At 42.4% G+C, this 9,270-nt stretch overlaps 1 pseudogene; it reads right to left on the bottom strand.

The window, feature by feature from the left end:
- Window positions 1-2,764: 2,764 nt before the first annotated feature.
- LOC134937653 (5S ribosomal RNA) lies at window positions 2,765-2,883 on the bottom strand (annotated as a pseudogene).
- Between the last annotated feature and the right edge of the window lie 6,387 nt (window positions 2,884-9,270).

The following is a 9,270-nucleotide window of genomic DNA, read 5'->3' as shown; positions in this document are numbered from 1 at the left end:
CACTGGGAGCCAAATTGGCTAGAAACGGCCCTGCACATGCATATGCACCGTAATGCGCAGGCTCGTCGGATGACTGCACCGGGCATTGGTGCATAGCGACGGGATGGTGCAAAAAAAGCGATTGCACAGGCGATCCAAGGAGATTGACAGGAAGTGGGCATTTGTGGGTGGCAATTGATCATTTTCTGGGAGTGTCAGAGAAAACGAAGGCATGTCTGAGTATTTGCAGGGTGGGTGTCTGACGTCAATTCCGGTCCCGGACAGGCTGAAGTGATCGCAGCGGCTGAGTAAATCCTGGGCTACTCAGAGATTGCACAAAATCAGTTTGTGCAGCTCAGCTACACATGCGAACACACAAAGAAAAAAGGTGTAAAACGACAATTCACAATAAGCTCCAATGGCAGGATATATGTTCATCAAACTCGACCAGCAAAAGTCCGACAGACGTGGGAAAATTCAGACAGACGTGGGAAAATTCATATATCTTCCTTCTGAACACTCCACCAATTCACCATCACAGGTAATCCCCAAAAAAGAAGTTATAAATCCGCATATAGTGAAGTACAATTTTATTCTATTCGGTGTGCAAATTTAGCATAAAATATTAAGTGCAAATGAAATATTCAGTGCAAATAAAATTCATGGGGTATGGCTTCCCATATATTACATAAAATAGCAGCAAAAGATAGATAATTTCAATACATCTAGGGTTAATTCAAGGGATAATGCTTCCCACAATAAATAGTATACCACAAAGGATATATGTAGCAGCAATCAATGAAACAAAATATATAAAAAATCCACCACTGATTAGGCGGACCTGCGTACCAGATTTCGTGGGGTGTCAACTAGCCCACCCAAATTCGCATGGAAGGTTGCCTCCCGGGATTAACAGCAACAATCAAGACATGCAGATTCAAGGCTGATTTTGTTCCCCTCTGGTCATGGAAGGTCCCTCCAATCAATCACCAACGCGTTTCAGCTCTGCACAGCGAAAATACACTCCCCTGTAGGCGGCAAAGTATCTGAACACAGGACAGCAAAAAAACACTTGCGAGCGATCAGGTCTGAATTACCCCCTCAATCAAGTAGCCTACAGTAGTTTTACATATAGATAATTTTTATATTATTATTTACTCTTTATATTTAAACATACCTCCCAACATGACCCTCTCCAGGAGGGACAGAATGCTCTGCTCATGGACTTCCCTCTTAATTTATGATTGCCATCACCTGTGGTGTAACACCTTTCTTATCCATTTACCTGTTCAACACAGGTGCCGGCAATCATAGATTAAGAAAAAAGTCCGGCATATCGTAGTGAACCCGTTTTCAAAGCCCTTATGAATATGAAGCAATGGTTTATTGAAGGGAGAGGTTCCTTACCGAGGTCAGCTAGGAAGGGATCAGTCTGTGTGGTAGTAACATTCAGCGTAGGCAGCCTCAAGACTTGTTGTGACCATTAGCTCTGGTTCACCTGCAGCTGGCTGAGAGAGGTCAGTGTGTGTAGCTCTACCCGGTGGGTCCGCGAATCGCGGCAAAATGCCGTGAGTGGGCAGAGCCTAATGCCGTGAGTGGGCGGAGCTACACTCGTAAGCCACAATTAGCAATAAAATTGATTTGGTCCATCAGGGGGGTTTCTGGGTACTCAGAAACCCCCCCCTGGGTGCGCCACTGCGTATATATGAGAAATAATAATGCCATAGGTCTTGGCAACATAATGCCCCTAGAAGAAAACAGACTTTGCATATGCATTGATTTATTAGAGAGAAATGTCTAACCCTCTGTTATAATATTTATATTACATGCACACCGCTGTAGATTACAGGGAAACAGCAATGTGTACATGTAGTGGGAATTGCCGTTTTGCTGCCCCCTCATTTATAAGCTGAAAGGTTTTAATGTGGCTCAGAAAACAGTTAAAGAAACAGTATGTATAAATAATGCTTCTGTGTGAAAGAGCATACTGCAATATGTACACACATGGATGTAAAATGTTTATGACTGCAAAATATATTAATGGGTAATCACGCATACTTATGTAGATACTTCCCATAGGTCATTTTACATATAAGCAATGTGTATTTTAGTTTTGGTTTAAGAAAAAGTTCTCAGCTGTTAGGTATTTGGAGACATATATTTGGGAGAATACCGCACCGTTATGTAAAAAATCAATATAATAACCAAAATAGAAAGATATAGAGAAAACCCTGTTTTCTTATTTTTATTTGGTGGTGCACCCTGAGTCAATGGCAACTTGAGACAACAAAAAGGAGAAAAAAGATACTCTTTTGTGGGCACACTCTTAACTTAAATTAATGTGTGAAAAATTGGAAGATTGATCTAAAAATTAGCTTTTATTAATAATACAACGATAAAATGTGATCAGTGGTCAATGGCATTAAAATAGTAATCAAACAAGTGAAATAAGTAGCAGTAAGTTTGCTGATACTAGATAGTACAATGCAATACTATAATATAATCAGTAATAATCAGATGCTAATTTTAGCATGATAAATTCCGGCTGCCAGGGTCCAAAGTCTTTATGGGGGATTAACCCAAACAGTTTATGAGACAGATAAGACACTTAAATGTACTAGCCCTGTGTTAATATAGTTAGAATACCTGATGGAGATTTGAATATGTGCAAGCAAACAGGCGTAATGTACCCAGCTGTCATAAGGAAAAAAGGAGCAGTAAGAAATAAGATGGCAGAGTGAATCTGCTGTCAGTGTTAGACTCTGAGCATAATAGGCCAGTCTTAACTCTACTACACTGAGTCTTCCTCAAGAGTCGCCCACTTGAGTACTGACCCAGCCCTACACAGATTAGCTTCCAAGATCGGACGGTTTTGGGCGTTACCAGTGTGGTATGATAGTAGAGACGAAATGAACGATGATCGAATGCTTCTAGAATCACTGATGAGAGTTCACGAATTACACAGTATCAAAAGAGTACCAGAGATAAGATGGATCTGCTGCCAATGTTAGACAGGGGTGAACCCTGAATCAGTGGTGAGAGTCCATGAAAAATAGAAAAAAACTGAAACAAGTGAAAGAAACGTGTACCCAATACTGCTATATCAGAAAAGTGTATCAGATCTGATTAGAAATGACAATTATCAGCTGCTATAATCAAGCAAAATATAATGACATTCTTAGATAAACTGGATGAATTAATATCTGATAATATCTAGAGCAGTATGGTTCTGAAGCCAGATATAGGAGTCCAGCAAGTAAAAAAAGATAGATATAAGCCCAAAATTGGAAGAATAACAGTGTAACAAATACATAGATAATGACTTTAAACCTATAGTATTCTGTGCTTAGAGGTTTCAACAATAATGATACTCATGTAGCATGTAGCAGATAGGGATAAACATTGTAACAAATACACAAACCGTAACTCAGAGGCTGAGAGTGCATAGAGACAATATAAGTAAATGTCTGCAAAGGTGAATATAGTCAAGAATTAAATAGATAACTGCACACATAGCACATATTGCTCTTAATAAGTAAGTGGTGATAGGCATATATATATATATATATATATATATATATATATATATATATATATATATAAAAGCAATAATGTTATATGAACTGACAAAAACCGCACAGATGATAATGAGAAAATCCTGTCACAGAAGGAAGGACAGACTAAGAATAAAGGCAAAGGGTAGTAAGGAAATGCTGATGTTACCAGTGGTGATTATCAGAAGGAATGTCCTGAGTCCTATTGAATTGAGTCACCATCGGTGTGGGGAGTAAACATGGCGGCCGTGCTTGAGAAGTGTAGGACATGGGCGGGTGTGGACATCTGCTGTGATCAGTCTATGGCAGTGATTAGCCGATGGAAAAGTCCTAATGCCAAAGGCAGTGAGTCCAAATGTATGTTTAAAGTTAATTGGCCAAAAGGCAGTGTGGCGCCGTCAGTAGAGGATGGTACGTGGCCGCCCGGTGAGAAGGCACAAACCGGCGGACGGATGTGGGCGTCCTGTAATGCAGTAGGTCTCTATCGCCCAGAAGATGAATTCTGCTTCTAGGCTGGATCCAGAGCTAGGCAGTCTCCAAACACGGACAGGTGCGGGCGTCCCGTAGTGCGGTTGATGACAGACGTCTGAGGACGAAATTATGCTGCTGGGCTGGAGAGGCGTCGGGCAGTGACAAGTGTGTGAGGATGAGGATGCTTCAGACAGCCGGAAAGAGAAGGATTTGGAAGACGCGTTTCACCCGTATATGTATACGTATACACAGGATTCTTGCTTTCACACATATGGGTTAACAGTACTGCTGGACAAGACTGCCCCAGGGGGGGCCACATCACCAAGTGATTTCACTGAAGCCATGTCTACAATAATACAAGCATGGAGACCCCTCTATCCAGAAAACATACAGCTGATGCAGTATGTAGATGACCTGTTAATTGCCACCACCACTGAAAAGAAGTACCAAGAAAAGACAGTGGCCCTCATTACGAGTTGATCGCTTGCTAGCTGCTTTTAGCAGCAGTGCAAACGCTAAGCTGCCGCCCTCTAGGAGTGTATCTTAGCTTAGCAGAAGTGCGAACGAAAGGTTAGCAGAATAGTGGTGAAATTTTTTCAAGCAGTTTCAGAGTAGCTGCAGACCTACTCCTTCCTTGAGATCACTTCAGACTGTTTGGTTCCTGGTTTGACATCACAAACACGCCCTGCGTTCGGCCAGCCACTCCCCCGTTTCCCCAGGCACGCCTGCGTTTTCACCTGACATACCTGCGTTTTTAAGCACACTCCCTGAAAACGGTCAGTTACCACCCAGCAACTCCCACTTCCTGTCAATCACTCACCGATCAACAGAGCGACGAAAAAGAGTCGCTAGACCTTGTGTAAAACGACATACTTTTGTGTGAAAGTATGCCGCGCGTGCGCACTGCGGCCCGTATGCATGCGCAGTTTTGCCGTTTTTATACCTGATCGCTGCGCTGCGAAAATCGGCAGCGAGCGATCAACTCGGAATGAGGGCCTGTGTCCTTATTGAAGTTTCTGGAAGAACAAGACTGCAGAGCCCCACAGGAGAAATTGCAGCTAGCAAAGCAAAAGGTAATCTTCCTAGGACATGGTATTTCCCACGGTACAAGGCACCTGACAGAGGACAGGAAAAGGCTCATACTGCAAGTGAAAATGCCAACTACTGTGAAGCAAGTCAAATCATTACTAGGCCTAGTGGGATACTGCAGAAAATGGATACATCAGTCTACATGCAAACTTTGTATGACAGCACCAAAAAGGAGGGTCCACACCCCAACCAACTAGAGATGGAAGAAGCAATAAAGCAATTAAAAACAGCAATTGCCTCATCTCCAGCCCTAGGACTACCTGACTACAGTAAATCTTTTACCTTGTATTGTCATGAAAAAGGAGGCCATGCACTGGGAGTCCTCAAATTCACAGACTAAGCAAAGATTAGTGGCCTACCACTCAAGCAAGCTTAACAACATTATTCAAGGCGCACCTACCTGCATTAGAGCAGTGGCAGCAGCAGCAGTCCTAGAAGAGAACAAGAGCACAGGCATAGTGCTGAATCATGAGCTTATCATCCAGGTACCGCATGCAGGTACAGAGAAGCTTCAACAAGCAAGAACCAAACACTTGTCAGCAGCGAGGCTGACCAAGTATGAAGTAGCACTGCTAAGTGCAACAAATGTGACCATCAGAAAATGTACGACCCTCCACCCAGCAACCCTTTTACCAGCATTAATAAATAAAGGTTTTGAATCTTAAGATTCAAAAGGAGAGAGAAACAGATTATCTTCCTTATTGATGGATCAGCAAGAAGATGATGATGAGGACCAGGAAGGTGGTCCAGAAGAAGAAGATAGAGAGCGATCATCATGGACGCAGGACCAGAGGGATGGTCCAGAAGAGGAAGAGAATAATTCTAATAATCAACTATTTTCTTTCTCTCATAATTGTGTGGCTTTAATGGAACAAGAAACTTAACTTTTGCCACATGTTACAGATACAGCCCTACTCAATGCTCACCATGAGCTATATGTGGATGGTTCAAGATACTATGAGGATGGGATTCCTTATACAGGATATGCAGTAACCACTGAACATGAAATTGTGGACTCAGGATCCTTACCATCCCAGCACAAGATCATGGACAAATATGGAAAAGCAGAGACTTTGAGACAGCAAGTGGCAAAAATATACAACATGCTTCACTGATCAGACACCGGTTCAGAACTCTGCAAGGACCACACAAAGTGGCAGTGATGAAGATCCAGGCACACGCAAGAAACAACACTCCTGAAACAAGAGGCAACAATCTGGCAAGATGCTGAAGCCAAGAGGGCAGCAAAATGCCCCCAGCAGTAACCATTCCAGCGCCAGACCAAAATGCCTGATTATGCTACACTGATTGAACTTCAGAACACAGCAGGAGAGAATGAGAGAGTAGCCTGTGGATAAAGAAAGCAACCAAACAACCATTGAAGGTAGCAATCTACACTACATATACAGAAGAAACAGAAAAAACAAATCCTCAAATGCCTGATCTACAGGATTTGAAGAAATTTCAGTAACAAGCAGGTCCTGAAGAAAAAGCAGCATAGCAGAGAAGAGGAGCCAGACAAGAAGAAGAAACTGGCTTATGGAAATTAGAAGAGAAGTTATGCTTACCCAGAAGCTTATATCCACTTATGTGTTAAGTCAGCCATGGACTCACACACCTGGGAAAGGATCAAATGGTAAATTTAGTTAATGAAAGATGGATAGCTCCAGAATTTTATCCAGATGCAACCAAGTTTGTACAAGCCTGCTGGATGTGTAGAAATGTCCAATCCAGGACAGAAGGTCAAGACAACTCTTGGAGCAATCCCCAAAAGTTATTTTCCATTTAGAAGACTGCAAATTGACTATAACTAACTGCCAAAGATGTATTGGTAGTCACAGACATTTTCAGTTATTGGTCAATGGCAAAAGCTACAGCAAGATCAATAGCTAGAAAATTTAAGTTCAGAAGATATTTGCAGATAAGAAGTACCAGAAGTTACAGTATCCGATTAGTGAGTGTGTTACAGAAACCAGAAAGGGATGCTAACGTGTTTATTTTTAGTACTGGTTAATAGTAAAACCATACTCAATAAAACCCCTGGTTATAAACCTTATGAAATATTATTTGATAGCATACCTAATATAGGATGTTATTAGCCACAAGAGTTACAGCATAAATATAGTGATTTGACTGCATATGTTAAAAAAGTCTTACTGAAGAAACAGACACCTCTGTATTCTCTAGTTTTTGCCTCTCTCCCAGATTCAGGAGCAGATCTGAATCACCACAAGCTTTAACCAGGAGATTGGGCGTATCTGAAAAAACACATGAGAAAGTCACTTGAGCCCAGATTTGATGGTCCATATCAAGTGTTCCTGACCATGCCCACTTCTGTGAAAATTAAGGAGAGAGAGAGACTTGGGTCCCACTGCAAACTTGCCCAAGTTAAGTTTGAACAATGAAATACACAAACATGCAGAGGCCAATTATTTGGGCCTAATCTAGACAGGCCACTATGGGTCATTATATTAGGAACTTCAGTACTTACTGCATGACATTATATACCCAGACAGGTAGAATGTGTTGTACATTTATGTCAGGTCCGGGTGTTTTTGTGAATCCGTTAACCCGGGACCAACCACAGGTGTAGGTGCTGGGCTATGAAGAAAGCAGGGAGGACGAAGAAAGTTCCGATTCATATATTTATTCAAAATAACAATTCAGTAAAGAGTTAACTGACAAGTTGTTAATCATCATATTATACTGAAGTATTGCAGGAATAATATGCAAGAGAAAACTCAAAAATACATAAAAGAAATGTTCATGGAAACATATGCAAAACAAGCTGATGAATAAATGTTGGATTGTCCAAATATAAACGAGCTTTGATGCTGAACTGCAGAATATGATTAACTGGATAATGCAGACATGAAGAGATAACTGTAAGGATTTGCAATGGAGTTTTGAGAGTTAACTGAGAGACTGTGAAGAATTATCCTTGTTATGACAACATAGCAAATATAAACAAGCTTTGATGCTGAACTGCAGAATGTTATTAACTGGATAATTGTTATGCACACCAGTGCCTGCAGGAATGTACTGGTGTCAGAACTGTTATGCACTCCAGTGTCTGCAGGAATGTACTGGTGTTTGAACTGTTATGCAAAACAGATGGACTCACAGACAAACTGGGGGATATGACATAACGTACACAGAAGGTGATAGGGTAACAAAATACACACAAAGTGAACAGAGAAGCCCAGAGGCTAAGGAACTGGGTATCTCCCTTGTATTAGAACTGCTCAGATGGAAAAGCAAGATGTTGTGTTTTAATACGTAGAGAACCCGAAATGCTGTTGCTAAGGGCAACAGCAAAACCCTAAAGGGTTACCAACGGGTGTGGCAATAAACTCCTTGGTCAGAGATGGAATGATAGACACAAGGAGAATCTCCACAATCCTAATTCTCACTTGCAGTGCACAGGTTTTAGCTTACTGCCACTAAACTGACCCCTGACACCTAGCACAGTGAGACAGGATTAGACAGGCAAGTCTTAGAATACAGCCGCAAACTTGCTAAGTTCACAGAGTAGTAACAGAACCCCAGCAAGCTAAACGACTGACTCCAGTCTTACTGCTAGGTCTGGATTGGCAGAGTGTAATACCAAATCCCCAGGCCTATTTGCAGTAAGCAACAAACAAATACAAAGCTACACAGTACTGGCTAACTTTCATGAACTGACTAACCAACAAAGATTCAGCAGCATCTGCTTACCCTGAAAAGAGGCCTTATAAAGCAGGTGCTGTCCACGCCCCACTCAGACCTCACAGACTGTGAGCACAAAAACCAGCACCGGATCCCCTGCCGTGCACAGAGCCTATAACCACTGCACAGCAAAAGACCCGAACCGGAGTATCAGCTGCGCTCAGGTTACTCCACTAGCACTTGTCTCCCGGTTGCCATGACGACGTGGCAGCACAGGGCAGGAGACCCTAACAGTACCCCCCCTCTGACGAGGGGTCAAAGAACCCCTACCACCGGGTTTATCGGGGAACTGCGAGAAGAAAGAGCGTATCAGTCTGGGGGCATGAAGATCACAACTGCGCACCCACGACCGCTCCTCCGGGCCATACCCCTTCCAGTGCACCAAAAATGACAGCCGACCCCGAACCACCTTGGAGTCAAGAATCCTTTCAACAACAAACTCCCTCTGGCCACGTATCAGAAGAGGGGA

Source organism: Pseudophryne corroboree, chromosome 6 (assembly GCF_028390025.1).
Source record: "Pseudophryne corroboree isolate aPseCor3 chromosome 6, aPseCor3.hap2, whole genome shotgun sequence".
Lineage (NCBI taxonomy): Eukaryota > Metazoa > Chordata > Amphibia > Anura > Myobatrachidae > Pseudophryne > Pseudophryne corroboree.
Note: the sequence above shows the minus strand (reverse complement) of the source record. Positions and strands in the feature narration are given on the sequence as shown.